The sequence below is a fragment of the Labeo rohita genome, chromosome 1 (genome assembly GCF_022985175.1).
Source record: "Labeo rohita strain BAU-BD-2019 chromosome 1, IGBB_LRoh.1.0, whole genome shotgun sequence".
Lineage (NCBI taxonomy): Eukaryota > Metazoa > Chordata > Actinopteri > Cypriniformes > Cyprinidae > Labeo > Labeo rohita.
In genome coordinates this window covers 17,029,789-17,051,112 of record NC_066869.1, presented here as the reverse complement: position 1 = coordinate 17,051,112, position 21,324 = coordinate 17,029,789, and the positions used below count along the sequence as shown (strand labels likewise).

General features: G+C 31.2%; 1 protein-coding gene across 2 annotated transcripts in view; it reads left to right on the top strand.

Annotated features, from left to right (window-relative positions):
• Window positions 1-21,324, top strand: part of otx2a (orthodenticle homeobox 2a) — a 43,477-nt gene that overhangs the window by 491 nt on the left and 21,662 nt on the right. Inside the window, exon 1 of one of the 2 annotated variants that reach the window (XM_051114381.1) lies at window positions 7,430-7,554. The exons of the other annotated variant lie outside the window; for it this stretch is intronic. The gene's annotated coding sequence lies outside the window, so the exon portion shown is untranslated. Of the gene's footprint in view, window positions 1-7,429; window positions 7,555-21,324 lie in introns of those variants that run through there. 2 annotated transcript variants of the gene reach the window in all.

Genomic DNA, 21,324 nt, shown 5'->3' with positions numbered 1-21,324 from the left:
TGTTCACCGCTAGGTGTCACTATTAATAGAGGTCTGATTTAGAGATTATAGATTTGTCTCCAGTGCCTCACAGAACTAAAATGCGTTCATATACACTACCATTTTTTTTTTTTTTTTAAGAAATTAATACTTTTATTCACCAAGGATGTATTAAGTTAATAATTAAAAGTTTATTAAAAGTTAATAATAAATAATTTACATTGTTATAAAATATTTATATTTTGAATAAACACTGTACTTTTTAAACTTGTTATTCATAAAAGAATCCTGAAAAAAAAAAAAAATCACAGGTTCCAAAAAAATATTTGGCAGCACAACTGTTGATATTATCCAACATTGATCATTCTAATAATAAATCCGCATATTAGAATGATTTCTGAAGGATCATGTGACACTTATAGCATAACAGCTGATAAAAATTCAGCTTTTCATCACAGGAATAAATTCTATTTTAAAGTATGTTAAAATAAAAAACATTATTTTATATTGTAAAAACATTTTGCAATATTACTGTTTTTTTTTATATTTTTAATCAAATAAATGCAGCCTTGATGAGCATAAGAGACTTCTTTAAAGACTATTACAAGTCTTACTGACCCCAAACTTTTGAACGGTAGTGTATTTTTTTTTTTTTTTTTTTTTTTTTTTTTAGCCAGGAGGTGAACACAAAGAAAAGGAAATACAAAATTACAATGAATTAGGAAAAAAATAAAATAAAAAATAAACAAATAAATAATAGTAATAAAATAAAATAAGAAAGAAAATTACATAAAAACATGAAAATGTTTACATACATTAACACATTTAACAGCTTTCTTGTTTGTCAGATTGTAAATAGATTTTATGTATTGCTTAACTTCTGATTTCAGAATGAGAAACAATGGTTTATACTTGCCATACTTGCATTTATGTATACTGAACTTTGCCAGCAAAAGCAACAGATTAATCAAATAATATTCCTTCTGGAATGACATGTCGTAAGTGAAAAAAACAAACGGAACATTTTCAAAACAAAGCTGAAAGCTGGGCATGATATGATCTCTAACAAATGAGCAGAAATCTGACCAAAAATTGACTGAGTGAGGACAACACCAAAATAAATGAAAAAACGTTTCTGTGTGTAGACCACAAAATGTACATAGAGTATCAATATCACAGTTAAATCTATTTGCAAGGAAATAGTTACAGGGATAGTATTTATGAATGAGTTTGAAAGAAATTTCTTTTACTTTATTTGTGACTAAATATTTATGAGGTAGTTTCCAGATTTTATGCCATATCAAACCATCAACACAGCTATTCCAGAAAGTTATAATAGGAGGTCTAGAGACAACATCCCTTTGAAATAAGGCCCGAACCTGCCGATTATTGGGCTTAACAGAGGAAGAAGAAAAACAAACTCAACCAACAGCAGTGTCAACAGGATCTAAAGACTGCAGAGAAGATAGGGGACATGTATTTTTACAAAGCATTTTTAGCCCAGAGGGGACGGCATCCATAACTACAGCATATTCTTTAGGAGTGATTGGGATTGTAAATTTAGACAAAAATTCAGAATAAGTTAACAGAAGACCTTCTTGGTTGAAAAGTTGGCTCACCAAAACTATATCATTAGAAAACCAATTTTCAAAAAATAGTGATTTAGATTTATATAAGATATGTTTATTATTCCATATAAAACATCTATTAGGTGAGAATAATTTCTTTTTCTGTATTATATAGAGAGTTTGCACTTACGTCACGGTTTGGTCAGTTACCCGGATGCACGGCCATATTGGCGATACTTGGATGTAAACATGGATTTCACGGTTAACGTACTACTAAATACCTTGTTCTGTTAATTTATGGTGTCTAAACAACTGAAAAAACACGTGAAAGCTGCTAAATCATATAGAGAAGGACTTGGTAAGTAGGAAAGAGCACAAAGTTTTGACAAACAAAAATTAATAGGTGGTAAAGATACGCAGCAGCAGTATTAATTAAGATATTAGCCTAATGTTTCACTTACCTGACTGGAAATGGTAAGAATAAACATGTTGTCAAGATTTTTGCCCTGGAAATCCTTGTTCAGTTTGGCCAACCACAAACACTACTCCAAATGTTTCTCCCGGTCCGACCAATAATACAGCCCAAAACATGACAATAACTGACCATTTTCAGCAGCAGTAATCAGCTAAATATGCGAGTTTTGCTCAGTTCAGTGGCATAGTTTACGCTCAGTGCAGCCAATATGTTCGATTGATGACGAGCTGTAAAAACTCTCTATACACTACTGTTAAAAAAACACTAAGATATACCTCTGTTTACCAATGTAGCATTTAAATAATTAAAAAATTGTTGTAATTTTGTTGTAAGTTATTGTCAGTGAATGAGTTTAAAAGCTTTGTTCAAATACCTGATTCATTCATTGAATCACTGGCTCATTTGATTTGATAAAAACCTATTAATTCAGTAATAAAATGCCACTGAGTTGCTCAGAGATGTTATTTTCTTTTGCGAAATTGAGCAAAATAGACAATAATGAGAAAATTGTGTCTAAAAATGTAACAATTTTTTAGAATTATTGTATAAAATCAATATCATATGAACAGAAATTCTGGAAAAAACAGCTTCCTCATGTGATATAAATATAAGACCCATATGGGGCATTTTTGCCCTCAAATCTTTAATTTTAGGGGCATATAACTGCATCACCCTGAGAGCATATATTATGTATATAGGTTGTTTCCTGCATCATATAATGTGTCTGTGTGTGTGTTTATAATACATATATTACCATTGGACTCCCTATTAGCCAAGAGCAAACCTATATTTGTCCGCTAGCTCTGATTTGATCAAACATGGTATTTGGCCTAAGCACTCTTGTGGTCACAATGACTTATGTTTCAGTGATGTGAGGGTAAGAATATTTTGTAATTAGGAAACCTGAATGAATACAATGGTTAGTTTATGAGTATTTATCAAAATTTGAACTCTTAAAACGACTGTTTTCTCTTACTCTCTGAGGAAACGTTACGTTACACTTTCTTCGAGCAGACATATGATCATTGGCCCCTAAAGTGGAGAAGGTCTCCACCCTCCACGCATGTCCCACAAAGACAGCATCTGTTACTCTTTGAACCTTCCTCCCAGACTGGACCTGCTGTTGCCATGGAGACACCCCCACCCCACATCCTCCTCTTAATCCGCTCTGACTTTATTCAAACTAAGGTCATCCCACCATTGGATGAGAGTCGCTAAATGATAACATGCGCTCTTTTGTTATAGTAGACTCTGATAAGATAGAACTTTTAACGGATATGATTTATTACAGTTAATGTTGGTTTTATGTAAACATTTGATGACAATAATGTATTTTTTACTGTTTGGACCTAAATATTACTTTACAGTAATGGCATACTGGTCACATTTCACCCCAAAATCAAAAGACAAAAATAAGAAATAAAGGGCTGTTTTCACAGACAGGGCTTAGATTAAGCCATAGTTCAATTAGGACATTAAAGTAATTTTTATAAACATGCCTTATAAAAGACATTACTGGTGTGCACTGAGATGAAAGAAGGGCACTGACCTATTTCAAGATCAATCAGTGCAAGTTTCTTTCAGTTGAAACTGAGTTGACTTGTCCCAGTTGACTTGTCTGTGAAACCGGGACTTAATTTTATAAGTTTTATTAGTTTCATAAGTTTAGTTCAAAAGTGTTTTATTTACACTCTAAAAACGAAAAAGATTTAGGATTTGTCTCACACAGCTGAAATGCTTTCGTATTTTCTAATTTTTTTTTTTTCTGTACAACATACACTACTCTTAAAAGGTTTGCAAACATTGATATACCTCTGTTCACAAATGTAGCATTTAAATAATAATTTAAAAAAACTGTAATTTTGTTGTAAGTTAATGAATCATTCAGCTGTTCATTCAACTCATTTGTTTAAAAGCCTGATTCTTTCATTGAATCATTGACTCATTTGATTTGTTAAAAAATGATTCATTCAGTAACGAAACATCACCGAGTTGCTCCGAGACATTATTTTCTTTTTTTTTTTTTTTAAGCAAAAAAAAAAAACAGACAATTTTGAGAAAATTGACTAAAAATGTAACAATTTGTTTATTTTTTTTGTATAAAATCAATATCGTATTTGCAGTCTTCTAGAAATTCAGGAAATAAATATGTAATTTTACATAAAATGATACTTACTATTTATTTATTTATTTTTATTTATTTATTTATCTGTGTGTGTGTGTGTGTGTTGCCACATTATTTTAATGACAGTTAAGCCCCAAATTCTCATTATTGTAATACATTTTATTTTTTAGTTTTGGTGATTCTAATGGCGTACAGGCAACATTAAAAAAAAAAAAAATAATAATAATAATATAAATAAATAAATAAATAAAAGAAGACGACAATAATAAATAATAGTAAAAAAATAGTAATAAAATTAAGAAATAATGTTTTACATTAAAAAAGTATTTATTTATTTATTTTTATTTTTCATGTTGACACATTATTTTACATAGAATACATTCTGACATTTTATTTTTTTAGTTAGTTAATTAATAATTCATAATTTACATTTCTACAATAAAATAAAACAATAAAAAATACAATAAAAAATACTAAAATTGAATTTAAATCAGTAATAAAGGCAGTAAAACAAATATTATCATATAAATACTTAACCATTTAAATAATATGGCATTCATATTTCTTTCTTTTGCTTTTATTGCTAAAATATGCCCCAGGCATGTTTTCACATTTCTATATTTTTATTTTATTTACCAAAGTTTTTTTAAAGGCTGTTCAACAGCGGTTATCCTTCCAGCAGCTTTGTCATTGCTCTCCTCTTTATTTGACATCAAGGACAATTAAGTGAATGTCAAATCTCATGTTCTTCTCAGGAGGCACTTTAACACACAGGTCAGACTGTCTCAAGGACAAACATGCAACGACACCAGCTCATTCCATGATCCATAAATGAATAGCATTAGCATATGACAAGGCCCATATGAATTATTCCAGATTTTTGAAAAAGGTTAACTTAACTCCCCCAAAAGCACAGAAAATGTCCCAAAAGTCATCAAATTCCATGACTCTCTGCTGATTCATTAGTAGTGAATCGCAAAGCAAACATGACTCACAACATGGATTGTGCTCATGCATCAGGTGTGGGTGAACCTTCTTAAGGAGTTAAGTGCTTTAAGACCTTGCAATTCCCTCACAGTCGACTATTAGACACGTTGACAAAGCCGTGTGTAATCTGTCATAGCATAGGGATTACAGTACGGCCGCGCTAGCGCAGTTAAGGTCCGACAAAATGGCGGAATAAAGGGAAACAAATTGTAGAGTAATCTCCTGAGAGAAGACGCTCGGGCCAAGGGGGTTCCCTCGGAAAACTCCATTTTGTCTCTTTTTCCGCCCTCGGGACTTCTCGCAATCCCATAATCCCCTGTGTTTGATGTTTGAGAGCTGATGGCGTTGCTGAGGACGGCCAAAAAGGGGCTTTGTGTGTGCCGTGTGGCCGCAGAACTATCGAGGGTTTGAATGACATGGCAAGAGGGGAGAGAGACGGGTAACTTTAGCTTAATCTAGGCTTAGCGCTGCGACACACACACACTCGCTCACAGGTGTGTGTGGCCCTCTGGCTTTGTGGGGATGGTCAGACCCAAACCTCTCTCTGTATCTCACCCCAAGGATCAATACACCTCTTGAGGCCAAGGATCTGCGAGAGAGAGAGGCCCAGGGCCTCGGATTAACTCCGGCTCCACCCCTCTGCTCCACAGCTAGTTTAGATTGCATTTCTGTTCACGATTTTAACCGTTAACACTTTTTAATTAGATGAACCAAACCTGGGTTGGGTTGCACCAGTCAGTTTGTGATTTTTTATTTGCATTTGCTTAGTGTGCTATTAACGTTTGTAATTTGTTAAGATAGATTTATCTAGTAAGTCATAAGCTCTCTGTAAACAAATGCTTAATATGCTTCCTTTTATTAATTTAATAAAATGCCTAAATTTATAAACAGATGTTATACTAGACGAAAAGAAGTTTAAAAAAAAAAACATTTAAGAAGCTCAGCAATGGCTGTTCGCTTTCACAAAGTTGTACATTTTATTTTATTTTATTTTTTAATTTTTTAAATTTTTTTATTTTATTTTAACCAGTGACTGCAATCCAGTGGTTTGTTTTTTATTAATTTATGTTTTTCATGTTTTTAGTTTATTTATGTCATTCACATAGCTTTAGTAGAAAAGTGTGTTCACAATTTAAGCATTTTTGTTCTTTTTTCTTCTTTTTCTTTAAATTTTTTAATGTTTTGCGTTGATTCAAAGATTGTAATGTTTGTAATTGTGATACATCTTGTATTTAGTTTAGTTCTAAGCTTACAAATCTTTTTTTAATTCATTAATATGCAATTATTTAAATCAATTATACATTGATTGGATTGGTAAAATTTTTAAAATGTGTTTGAAAGTCTCTCGTGCTCACCAAGGCTGCATTTATTTGATCAAAAATACAGTAAAAACAGTTATATTGTGAAATATTATTAAGATTTAAAATAACTGTTTTCTATTTTAATATATTTTAAAATGTAATTTATAATATTTATAAATTTATAATTTTTAATATCTGTATTCAGTCACCAACTGTCAGTGCTTACCAAGGCTGCATTTATTTGATCAAAAATAATATGAAATATTATTATGATGTAAAATAACTGTTTTATTTTTTATATATATTTTAAAATTAATTTATATGTTTTCTATATTTTAAAATTAATTTATTAATTTTAATTTTAAAATATATTTGATTATTTATTTTAAATAATGTTTTTATATTTGCAATGCTGAGAAATCAGTCTAATATGGTAATTTAATTAACATATATATATATATATATATATATATATGTATTTATTTATTATTATTTCAATGTTGAAACATCAATGATGTATCAGCATTGAAACAGGTGTGCTGTTTTTTTTTTTTTTTTCCTGGATTTTTCTGATCAATAGAAAGTTAAAAAAAAAACAGCATTTATTTGAAATTAATTACACATTTAATCAATTTAATAAAATAAAAGTATTATTTTCTTTAAAAAAATCTTACTAACCCCATTTAAAACAAAACAAAACAAAACAGGCTAATTAGGATATATATATATATCCTCTGGATCAAAATTGCAATTAATTCTAAAATGAACTGAATTTCTTACAGCCGCCATATTTAGTGCTGTAATATTTTTCAGTAGTTTTTCTACGAGTGATCTGTCTCCTCCTCTTTATGCCAGTGCAACTCACAGTTTAAACCCCTCAGAGCACTGAGCACTAAAACCACAGCTAACACTTGCTCTCCTCCAGTCAAAGCTGTTTATATTCATCAGTACCCAAAGAGGAAAAGAGGGCCTGAGATGAGAGTGAAGTGGCTGTATTGGATTTTGCGGAGTGGATCCTCAATAACAGGAATGGATTTATGGATGTAATTCGATTGGTGGGAATAAAGGCCATCAGCCCACTGAACCATAGACACTCCGATGATGAGCTCGAATCGGCCTGTAAGCAAACATACGCAGACAGACATGTCGATTTTGTCATATTAGAAGTTAGAATTTACTCATACATTAATACATTATTTTGAATTTGTTTACATTTTTGTTGATATTTTTTCTGCTAATGTTAGTACTTGTTTTCAGCATTGAATAACTGATCCGTTCTTAGGTGGATTCCTCCCTAAAAAACATTTGTAGGTCTTAGCAGAGAAATCTCACGTGTACTATGGACATGTTCTAATAACATTTAACAACTAGAAAGTGTCCAGTTAGTATTTGCCTGCATTTTCAACAGTATTTCTGTTGTTTTATATTTTAAAACCTACACTGAAAGAAAAAAAATTCCCAGAGTTTACACAATGCCATATGTAGTCCAAACCTAAAGACCTAAACCTTGCAACTTAAAAATCTTAACAAATAAATTAACTTTTATTAATTTCAAATATTATTTTTTGTTTATTTCAAGTATTATGCAACATCAACCTAAATACTTTGATTTATACCAACAAAATGTACATTTTATGGCTTAAATCAAGTGAAAATAGCTTTTTAAGATAACAATTTTAGGTTGCCTTTTTTACAGTGTGTGAAAAATCAAAAAAGATATTCCTTTATATAAACTTGGTTCATTAGGACATATTTTTACAGACTTTTCTTAGAGCAAAACAAACTTATTTTAAAATTTGTGCCAATTTCCTGTGCTATTTTATAATCTAATGCAACAAGTCAAATTTAAGCTTCAAATACTATATATTTTGGGACCAATAGGGGGCAGAAGCTGTCAGCTAATACTAATGATGTGATTTCACCCTTGAGCAGCAAAACTCTCGCTCATATAATTGTGAGACTGATATGCATTAGCACAAATTGGTTGATTTATATACTATAGCCTATATTTGAAAGCATAATAACTGTAATGTTTTGTGCTTAAAACAGGCTGAAAAAGAGCGAGACTAATTGAGTCAAGCTCTTGCAATCATATGCTGCATGTTTCATTTGACCTTTGACCTCTCATTAGGTGGCATATTTTCTGCCTCCATCCGTATCTTAGATTTTTCCAGGGTGGTTTTCGCTAATTCATGTATTCCCCTCATCTCTCGGCCCTCGCTGCTCTTGGGTGGCCCTCGTAATCCTCAAAGTCTTTAGGGGACCACAAGCCATGTCAAAACTCAAAGCCAAATCTTACAACACTTACCACGAAATTAAAGGACTCTTGTTAGTGTGTTGGCGGTTAAAATCCCCCGCAGACTGGTTACCTCAGCTTCATTTTTAAGGATGCAATAGACCTAGACAGAGTAAATGCCGAATTTAATCTAAAATGCACATGGAAAAGAGGCTTTTAGAGATTTTAGATAATGCACAATGTCCCATTGAACATCACACGTCTATTTGCACGGCCTTGTATTCGTTAACGTAAAAATGAAAATATATGACGAACAGTGGGAACTCAGAAAAGTGAGTGTAGGTCTAGTAAACTAGCATTCTTTTCCAAAACAAAGGTGAGCTCAAAGCTGATTGGTCAGCAGAAGTGAGACATACAGGAAGCAGGTAAACCAAGGCAAGTTCTGTTCACTTCGCTTTTTCTCATCCTTCATCTTTCTCTCTCTTTCACAATCACACACACACATATATGGCAGTCAGAGTAAGTGACCCGGGGTCCTCCGGTGTCTGCACTCAGAGGGGGATTAGAGATTAGTGCCGTCGCCAGCATTCCTCACATACCTGATTTCTGACTTTACCTCACACTGAAAACCTCATGACTTCAACCAGAGAAAAACTCACAGAACAACATCGTTCTCCGACCAGTGAACAAGTCATCTACATTGGTACTGAATAAGAAGTCTAAATTACATAAAAACAAAACAATATTCTTCATATATGTATAGATGAATCTCAAAATGACAAGATCATATTTCACCCCTATATGTAATTGATTATTTATTTATTTATTTATTTCATAACATTTTCTTCCAAAGTTCTCATTACTTTCATTTAAAAGTAGAACTTTTTAAGTACTACAGTGCATTAGTAAGGCAGTAAGACAATACCACAAATATTATTATGTATAAAAAATACAAATTAAGTAATTTTTCATTTATTTATTTATTTATTTATTTTAATTCCAATCATTACAGTAATACAGTAAGAAAAATACTGTAATACAATGATTGAATAAATTTTTTAATTAAAGACAGTAAGAAAGAACAACAAATGCCATGATGTATAAATGCATTATATTTTAAATAAAAAATGTATTTATTCAGCTGATTTAATTAATTGTTTGCTTAGAGACAGTAAAAATACAACAAATGTCATTATGCATAAACATAGAGATTTTTTTTACTTATTTATTTATTTTATGCATTTTTCAATTAATTAATTCATTAATTCATTCTGATTATAATACAGTAAAAATACTATAATAAAATGATTGAATTAATTGTTTAATTAAAGACAGTAACGAAGTCCAACAAATTCCATGATGTGTAAACACATTATAATTTAAATAATATTTTATTTATTTATTTATTCATTCATTAATTTATTTTTTCATCTCTCAGTCATTACAATAACAGAGTAAAATTGCTATAAAATATTTAATTAATTGTTTGCTTAGAGACAGTAAAAATACAACAGATGTTATTATGTATAAACATAGAGAAATTTTATTTACATATTTCTATATTTATTTTATTTATTTGTTCATTCATTCATTTATTCATTCATTCTAATTATAATACAGTAAAAATACTATAATAAAATGATTGAATTATTTGTTTAATTAAAGACATTAAGAAAGCCCAACAAATGCCATGATGTGTAAACACATCATCATTTAAATAATATTTTATTTATTTGTCTGTTCATTTGTTCAGCTCTCAGCCATTACAATAATACAGTAAAAATCATTATAATGAAATTATTTAATTAATTGTTTGCTTGGAGACAGTAAAAAATACAACAAATGTCATTATGTATAAACAGAGAGAAATTTTATTTACTTATTTATTTATTTATTTATTTATTTTTTCATTCATTCAGTCATTTATTCATTCCTTCTAATTATAATACAGTAAAAATACTATAATACAATGATTGAATTAATTGTTAATTGTTTAATTAAAGACAGTAAGAAAGTACAACAAATCCCATGATGTGTAAACGGATCATAATTTAGATAATATTTTATTTATTTATTTATTCAGCTCTCAGTAATTACAGTAATACAGTAAAAATCTGCTATAATACAATTAATTGTTTGCATGGAGACAGTAAAAAAGTACATATGTCATGATGTATAAACGTACAGAGTTAGTATGTATTCGTTCGTTCATTCATTCATCCATTATTTATTTTTCAGTACAATAATGACATTTTGAAACATAAAATGTGCTTAATTATCATAAAAAACGTCACAATGCAAAAATTTTGAGTATTGTTTTCTTCTTTCTTCAGAATATTTGCTGAAATATGACCCAGACATTTCTTTGACAGCTTTCCTGAGATTCACATTTACAAGGCATGAACATGTATGACATATGTAGTGTATCATGTTCCATTCAGGTGTCAACTGCAGTTTAAACATCTTGTTTACCTTTACATGATTTCACATGACAAACTGCTTGCTTGTTAGTATCTGCTGAATGAATGAATGTAAACCATTATTAATAGTAAAATAGCATTTTAAAGGCTAATGAAAGCTGATGAGGAAAGAAAAAGATACCAGAAGTGAATTTGAGGGCCAGAAATGAGTGACAGAACCGTCTGTTGGCTTATTACATTTTCCAACTTAATTCTGAGAACATGTCTAGGCTTTCAGAGGCCTAGTTCATTAACAGTCATATCTGTCAATTAAATGACTATCAATGGTCCCATTTATAAGTCAGACCCCTCTGTCTTTGTCCTGAGGGTAGGGCAGTGTATGGCCAGTTTCATTAGCTGAGTCTCACCAGTTCTCTCCCATTTGCAATTCTCCCCATTGTGTTCCTAAACAATGGCAGCAAACAAAGCATTAAAATGGAAATGACTTTAATGTAGCTAATTAGTTATCTGTGTTGGGACCGTTAGCAGGGAGAGGGGGTGGATAATTGTAGCTCTCTGTGTGTCTCTCTAAGAGAATTAACAACACTTTTCAGGTGTACACAAATTCCTACTCGAGTGTTGTGGTGACTTGCCTCATTTTTGCTTAACGTTTTTTTCTTTTGCTCATTTTCTTCCCCCGTTGATGCTTAAAAAGTAGATTTTTACGTATATATATTTTAAAAAGCCATCATTTTTTTGTCATATAAACAAGAACTTTTCTGGACGATTTTATGTCTTAACATTAAAAATTGAGACACAGTGAATTATTTTTTATTTTTTAATTATTTAATTATAATTATTTATATACATTTTTATTGGCTATCAGTTTTAATTTGTTATTCTAATATTTAAACTTATTTTTTCCTAATATATATTTTTTTCTACAGCTAAACAGCTTTCTTTGTGTATTTGAAAAGCACAACGTTTAATGCAAACCTATTACACGTCCTCTCAATTTTGTTAATTTGTTTTGGCCAGCGGACAAATGTTTGGTCTTTTCCTTTACTTATCCGTGTCTGTTTCATTTGTGTATCGTCCTCTTTCACAGGTGTGAATCCACAAGTCTTGTTATCACGTGTTAACCGGCTGATTGTTGATTGGCGATTGTTAACGGCTTGGCTTGAAATGACACATTTTAATGACCTCATCAAGGGCGCTGATTAAGTGCTTTTTTTCATTATTGTCTCCCATTAATGGCAACAGGACACTTCCTCGCGGCTGGCCGGTGACATTAGTGCATAAGACACTGAGCTATTTGTGTTGCTTTCACAGTTTTCTTTGTAAAAAAGAATTGAGAAGTTAAAAAAAAAGCCAAGGCAGCATAATGCATTTTTTTTCTAATTGTTCCCAGTAACTACTTTCTGTAGCGAATGTGAACTGATTTGATCACAAAAATAAAATGTATCATCCAGCCATTAAATTCTCTGAAAGGCCTCATTGTGCAAGAAAACAGTAACATATTTAACACTTTTTACATTTGATTTACCCTCTGGATAGAATAAAAACTCTGTTCATTAAGGTGAGGTGAATGATTCATCTTTTAATGATTTTATAATGTAGCCTAATTCTGTTTCTCGTCTCGTCTTTATGTTGTGGATTCTTCTGGGATTTGGGTATGTCGGTGTGTGTAGAAGTAGGTGTGGTGATTGTGTCCCAACATGACTCTTTCATTGACAACAAAGCTGGTAATTGTCCAACTGACTGATGTTTATACTGATACGTAGGTGCTAATTAACCCTGCTCATTAATAACATTAACAGGCGACAGTCATCTGGATGTAAGTGATTTTTCCACACCGGAATTACATGTGCCACAATCATTTTTAGACATGGCCTAAAAAGAACATCAGTGAAGGTACTTTCTAGTGTGTTTGTTCATGCAGTAATTTGTGACCCAAAAAATGGAAAAACTAAATGTGAAAAAAAAAAAAAAAACTAGAACGCAATTAACTATATAATTGTGTTTAAAAATGAAAATTCTGTTCTGTTTTCATTTTGTATTGGCATTCTAAATGTATATCTCACAATTTAGACTTTGAGTTGTATCAGAATTGCAAGATATACATTCTGCCATTCAAATCTTCAAAATTTCGCATTCTGTTTTTCTTGTTTGCACCATGGAATAAAAAATGTGCAATTCTGACTTTTTTCTTGCAATTGCAAGTTTTTATTTACAAATTCTGACTTTTATTCTCAGAATTGCCTGTTTATCTGTAAATTGTGAGTTTATATCTCACAATCCTCACTTTTCTTTTCAGAATTGTCCATTTTTATCTTGAAATGAAGTTTATATCTCGCAGTTCTGACTTTTTTTCCTCAGAATTGCCCATTTTTATCTTGAAATGAAGTTTATGTCTCGTAATTCTGACTTTTCTCCTCAGAATTGCCCATTTTTGTGTCAAAATTAAGTTTATATCTCGCAATTCTGACTTTTCTTCTCAGAATTGCCCATTTTAATCTATAAATTATGAGTTTATATCTCACAATCCTGATTTTTCTTCTCAGAATTGCCATTTTTATCTCTAAATTGAGTTTATATGTCACAATTCTGACTTTTCTTCTGAGAATTGCCCATTTTTATCTGGAAATTAAGAGTTTATAATTTGAAATTCTGACTTTTCTTCTCAGAATTGCTCATTTTTATCTAGAAATTATGAGTTTATATCTTGCAGTTCATTCTCAGAATTGCCCGTTTTTATTTAGAAATTGAGTTTATAATTTGAAATTCTGACTTTTCTTCTCAGAATTGCCTGATTTTATCTCTAAATTATGAGTTTATACCTCACATTTCTGACTTTTTTTTCTCAGAATTGGCAGTTTTTATACTGTAAAGTTTATATCTCACACTATATCTTTTTTTCCAAAATGCAAGTTTACCATCTTGCAATTCTGACTTGATATCCTGCAAAATCCTTGAGAAATTCTCAAAAATAAGAGGGGGAAAAAAGTTGCAATTATCTTTTTTATTTGTTTCTTTTTTTATTTTGTGGCAGAAACAAGCTTCCATATTCCAAACCTGTTTTGAAACATGAAAGTGGATTTCTAGAAGACTTTTTTTTTTTTTTTTTTTTTTTTTTTGTCCATGCACAGGCATTTTTCCAAAATATAAATATAAATAACAGGATGAGTAAATTATGACAGAATTTTCAGTATTTGAGTGAACCATCCCTTTAAGATGGCAAATTCAATCCGATCAAACTCTATGTACATAGTTTGACAATTAATAACTATGAGTATAAAATCATTAAAAAAGACATTGGGAAGCCAAATTTGACATTTTAAATGTTTGTCAATGTTTTTGTATGATACTTTTGTATAACATCCTTGAAATTCGTTTGCATATCCAAAACAAACTGTGATAAACATATTGGTAGAGTGTTGGGTTGCCATTTTGACGTCCAAAATCTGAATTGTAAAACTAACCCCGTTGAGAACAAATGAGTAAGATATTTTAACTTCACATAGATGTTTGTAGAATAAATCAGCGGGTCTTTGTATATAATGCATTGTAGATCTTCGGCTTCCAAAACAGGACAGGGACAGTATTTGCTATTTTAATTGAACACTAAAAGCTCTTGTTAGTTGCTATTGGAGTCTTCTCTGAGCCCCGAGCGGCCTGCGATGTAAATGATGTCACATTGTTAGTCCGTCTGGTGTTAAGCCCCTCTACGTGAGCGGGACGGCCAAACACCGCCTTGGCTTTGACACAAACAACTCTGCGTCCTGCCTTAAGTATATTATCAGACCGCTTCTTTAGGAAGCACATGGCCAAAGAAGCTTACCATTCATTAATGTTACTCTGCCAAGCTTTACACTGGACTTCAGCTTGTAATCAGCGCTGTGGTCTTTTTGACCCGGCCTATGCAAGAATGGCATTCTTAAATGACTCAAATGGGATAACTGCTATAATCTTTCAAGAGTTAGACATACTAAGAGTTTCAAGTCCAAATCCTCCGACGAAAGGGAAAGGAGGAACGCACTGGAAAGGAGATACTTGTGCGGATTTTGAGTTCTAGTCTCTCATAGGCCTCTACAGATTGTCTTAGTCTTTAGTTTGTGTTTGAGTTTGGGGGAGATGGGCTGTCCAGTCTGAGCTTTGTTAGCAAAGATCTGGTCTTAACTATGAAACTTTAGAGAAACAGAAAGAAAGGATGTTTTAAGCAGGAAAAAACTTCTCGTGTTTCTTTAGATTTAAAGATGTAAAAGAGAGAAAAATGTAGGCTTGGGACTCTTTTAATGATTTTGGTTCTGATTATGGAATGATTTGTATTTTCTGATTCATTTTAACCTCTGTACACAAGTGTCTGCGGTTACGTCCTTTTTTCGGTGTGTGAAATATCTAAATGTCGTTATTATTAGGTTTTCTACGGAAGCCCGTTTCCACCACTGAATAAAAATTTAAAAAAAGGTACATGACATTTTATCTCATAATTCTGACTTTTTTCTCACAATTGTGAGTTTACATCTCGTAATTCTGTCTTTTTTTCTCCAAATTGAGTGATATAAACTCGCAATTGCAAGTTTATGTCTCGCAATTTTGAATTTATAACACCCAATTGTGAGTTATGTTGAGATAAAAAACAATTTTGAGAACATATTAGTCTTTTTCCCCCTCAAAATTGGACGTAATAACTTGCAATTGTGAGTTTATATCTCAAAAAAGTCAGAATTGCAAGAAAAAAGGTTACATCTCGCAATGCTGACTTTATAAATCGCAACTGTGAGTTTATATCACACATTCTAAGAAAAAGTCAGAATTGTGAGTTTATATCTTGCAATTCTGACTTTATAACTCACATTTGTGAGTTTATATCTTGCAATTCTGACTTTATAACTCGCAATTGCAAGTTTCTATCACGCAATTCTGAGGAAAAAAGGCAGAATTGTGAGATTAAAAGTTGCAGTTACCTTTTTCTATTTTTATTCAGTGGCAGAAACGGGCTTCCATAGTTTTCAAAGCAGTTATAAATATTATAAAAATGTTCGGATTTACATGTTTTTTTTTTTTTTAAAGATTCACAGTATAGTTCAGATGATAAATAATTTTATTTGACACTACTGTTCAACAGTCTCAGTCTGATTTTTTAAAATGAAAAGCAGTTATTAACTAACAGTAACATTAACAATACAATAACAATATTTCACAATATTGCTGTTTTTACGGTATTTTTTTATACTTGATAGTATAAAATACTTTTTTCAAAAACATTAAAAAATCGTACTAATCCAAACTTTTGAACAGTAGTTTATGTATTTAAAATGTTGTTCACCCTTAAATAGCTTTACTGTAGTCAGCAACTTTGTTTTAGTAAGTTTGTGAATAGCTAACTAAGTTTTTAAAAGGGTAGCTTTAACCAAGAAATATGAAAAAGGAGATATGTGAAATTTCTTCATTTTTCAAGATGAAAGAGAGACAAGTTGTATAACTGTGTAGAACATGGAATTTGGAATGTTGAAAGTTCTGATTAATGAAAGTTCTAGTTCCTATATATGTTATAAAAGTATCATTTGCTACAACAGGTTGTTTATCTTTGTTCATTATCATATGAACAATCAGTCAACAATTACCTATTAAAACTAATGAGCTTTAGCTGCAGTGTTAAGAACAGAAGTCAAGAACCTTTTTTGATTGATTCATTAAATCATTAGTCTAAGTCACTGTTTTTGAGTCTTTTTAAACAATGTATATAACATTCAACAGACCTGATTATCATAAATCATTTAATCCCAGTATTTCTGAGGAAATGCAGTCCAACACCTTAATTCCCATACCTATTAAACTCTCATTTCAGAGATGAAACATTTCCATCCTCATGTTGTTTCAGTGTACCCCCCTGCATCTTCATCATAATTATTGTTAGCACTTTTTAGGCAATTCTTGGCATCAAATGCCCAAACATTGACTACATAACGAGGGGAGTCTGGGTAAATGGGGTGTTGGGAAAAGAGATGGGGGGATGGAGAGAGAGAGAGAGAGAGAGAGAGAGGGATGGAGAGGATTAGGCATCAGGATCCCTTGGGCATTGTCTGGAAATCTGGAGATAAAGAAGGCAGGGGCAGGTGGTCAGAGCGCAGGGGGAGGGAGGTGTGTTTCAGGGTGCTGATCTGAAAGGCTGGGGGCAAACATGCATTCATTAGCAGAGTGTATGTTCTTACTCAGCACAGTCACCGTCCAGCTGAACCGACACATGTGACCCAACTCGACGGATGCTCACTTGGATTTGCCGCTCATCTGATCTGCCAAATGAGTTGCGATGAGATCAATGGTGCTATAACACACTAAATTACCTTGATAAAATATGTATATTTATTACACGCCTCAATTGAATACTCCATTCTGATTGGACATATTTTTGTATAGTGACACGAAACTATATGCCTCTCATATGACTCCATAGTTTCTTTCCTCTCATTTAATAATAATAAGTAATTTCATCTGTTCATACTGTTGCTTCTTATTCTTACAACAAAAAGTACCGTAGTATTACCATGTTTTTTTTTTTTTTTACGTTATTGTAGTAAAAAGCAGTGTGGTTTTGGACATTCACCACAATAAAATCATGTTTTGACTTTACAGATATGCTAGTTTCATGCCTCTCACATTACTCCATAGTTACTTTCTCCTTATTTAATAAAGTAATTTCAGTTTAAATTAATATTTCAAATCTGTTTATATGTGATAAAATTTACTGCAAAATAAACCCCTTAATTTTGAATCTGTCCATACTGCTGCTTCTTATTATTACAAGAAGTGTGTTATGTTTATTTTTTATTTTTAATTAAAAATAAAAAAAAATAAAAAAAAATGTAATTTTAATTACTGTTTTTGTAAAATCAAGTTTGTTTTTTTTTTTTTTTTTTTTTTTTACAATAAGAGCAGTTGTCTATTTATGTTACGCAAAAATAAATACTATGTAAATACCATGGTTAATAAATAGCATAATCATTAAGTATGTAGTGGTATATAAAGTAACAATACATGTTTCAGTAGCATGTGAAATCTGATCATTTTGTAACGTTATTGTGGTAAAATCATGTTGTTTTCGACAATTAACGCAATGTTTTGACTTTACATAAATCTTTTTTTTTTTTTTTTTTTTTTTTTTCATAAGAGCAGATGTCTGTTTATCACAAAAAATTGCATCCTATAACTAATAAAATAGTCTAATCAGTATAATGTTTTGGATGTACCATGGTAATACTACAGTATTTTTCCATGATCCAACTGATCTTGGAAGTTAAAACCATGATAAATAAATAGCATGATCATTCATGATATATAAAGCAACAATACATTTTTCAGTAGTGTGTGAAATCTGATTATTTTATTAATTCTTTTTGTTTGAATGATTCATTCTGATTTGATTCAACTGATTCACTATACAGTGATTCGTTCGGTGTTGCTTATGGTTTTATTCTAATAAATTAGAATATTATCTGGTGTTATTGGGATGCAAAATGATTTAGTGTTAGTTCTATGCAAGATAAATAAACCACTGCTCTGATTATAAAAAATAAATCAGTAGATTTTTGTATTTTAAAAGATGTTGACTGCCTAAATAGCTTCAGTCTTCTTTATACCTTTTTTGTAGTTTGGTAACCCTAGTGAAAAATAAATATACTAAAATTTATTTAAAAAAAACAGTTATTCTGTGCAAAATATACTACAAATACATTTACATATTTATGTACTTTTTTGTCAAAGTAGTGCAAATAAAGATATACTTAAGTATATTTGACTGTGCTAAAGTGGAAGTATTGCAAGTGTACTTTAGGTACACTTTAAATTTCTTGCATTTAAAGATGATGTTATTCAGAGTTCATAAAATCCTCATTGATAGTGACATTAAAACACATTTTAGGCTTAACATTAAGAAATGTGCATTGTGCACACGTAGTACTCCATAATTATAATTTTATGTCAGTCAATATTGACTGATATGTCATTAAATATGTTAATAGATTTGAACTTGGCAAACTAGCCTACAGGATCAAAGCAGCTTCCTCAACTCTATTACTCCAACATTACTTCATATTTTGGAAGTGTAATAGCAACACTTATCTCCCTTTACTAACTTTCACAAGTGTTTTTTTCTTTCTCTTCCTTATTCCCTCCTTCTCCCTCCCACCTCAGTATCAGATAAACAAACACTCAGGATATCCTGAAGAAACTGCAGTCTTAGCCAAAGGCTCTGTCCTAAATGGAGCGTCATTAACTCCACAGAGCTCTCCACGTTAGATATGCAGCTAATTAGAAGCCCATTCACATGTGAACCGGCGCAGACGCTCTTACCTGCCGCCTGATAAAGGCAGACCGCGCCGCTCTTCAAACTTCAGCGCTCTTGTTTTCTTTAGTGGCTGTTGTGTTTGTTTTGTGTTTTGAGGGACGTCCACTGAGATGGGATGCTGATTGACATGTGAATGTCCTGATGGTCGTTTGTTAAAAACAAAACAAAAGGATATTTTTGTGCTTTTTCAAATGGATTGGACTTGAAATTACAGTACATGAATCTGTTTAATTGCTAGTCCCAGAGAGATGTTCTCATCCTACCACAACCAGATTGAATTTAGCGGAGCAAAATTCTCTGGGTCTCTAGAGATTCCCTACACCCCAGAGTCAACTTTAGTTAATGGTGTTAGCTTAAGATGTCTTAGTATGAGATTAATTCATTAAGTAAAGTGTGTGTGTGTCTGTCAGTGTGTGTGTGTGTGTCAGATTTAGACTCCACCTCAACAATTAGTGTTGAACAAATCAGTGCAGTGTCACATTACACATGATTTCACACACACACACACACACATGTTGTGTTTCCACATTTTATGGGGACATTCCATAGGCGTAATGGTTTTTATACTGTACAAACCGTATTTTCTATCGCCCTACACCTAAACCTAGCCCTCACAGGAGACTGTGCACACTTTTACTTTCTTAAAAAAACTCATTCTGCATGATTTATAAGCCTGTTTCCTCGTGGGGATCTAAAAAATGTCCCCACTAGGTCAAAATTTACTGGTATTACTATCTTTGTGGGGACATTTGGTCCCCATAACGTGATAAATACCAGGTACACACATACACACACACAACTTAGCTAATATATCTAAATATCAAATTCTATTGTTGTAAATGAATAATTTTAAATATATTAGTTCTTTAACGATTCAATTAAAGAATCTTTTAGCACTTTGGAACAGAGCCTGTAAAACTGGCCCAAATTATATACAGGACTGCTGAAAAGTGTGTTTGTTTTAAAGAAATTAGTACATTTGTTTAGTAAGGAAGCATTAAATTGATAAAAAGTAACTGTAAAGACATTTAAAATAATAATTGATAATAAGAAATGTTTTTTGATCAAATCAGCATATTAGAATGATTTCTGAAGGATCATGAAGACTGGAGTAACGATGCTGAAAATTCAGCTTTGCGTCACGGGAATATATTACATTTTAACATATATTCACATAGAAAACAGTTATTTTGAATTGTAATAATATTTCACAATTTTACTGTTTTTACTGTGTTTTTAATCATATAAATTTTGACTCCTTTCAAAACTTCAAAAAACATTTTAATGTTTTGAATAGTGCTGGGCAATGATTAATCGCGATTAACCGCATCCAAAATAAGTTTTTGTTTGCATAATTTATGTGTGTGCTGTGTATATTTATTATGTATATATAAATATACACACATGCATGTATATATTTAAAACATGTTATGTTTATATATTAAATATATTTATGTATTTATAAGATAAATTATATTTTAGTGCTTTCACACGATTAATAGTGATTAATCGCATCCAAAATAAGTTTTTTTTTGCATAATTTCTGTGTGTGCTGTGTATATTTACTATGTAAATATAAATATACACACATACATGTATATATTTAAGAAAAATATGTTTTATATATTTAAAATATTTATATATAATATCCATTATATGAAAATAAATATATACATGTAAATACAAATAAATACTTTCAAAATATGTACTGTATGTGTGTGTATTTATATATACATAATAATACACAGTATACACACATATATGATGTAAACAAAAACTTTTATTTTCTATGCGATTAATTGCGATTAATCATCTGACAGCACTAAAATATATACATGTAAATACGTGCATATTTTAAAATATACATAGTGTGTGTGTGTGTGTGTGTCTTTATATATACATAATAA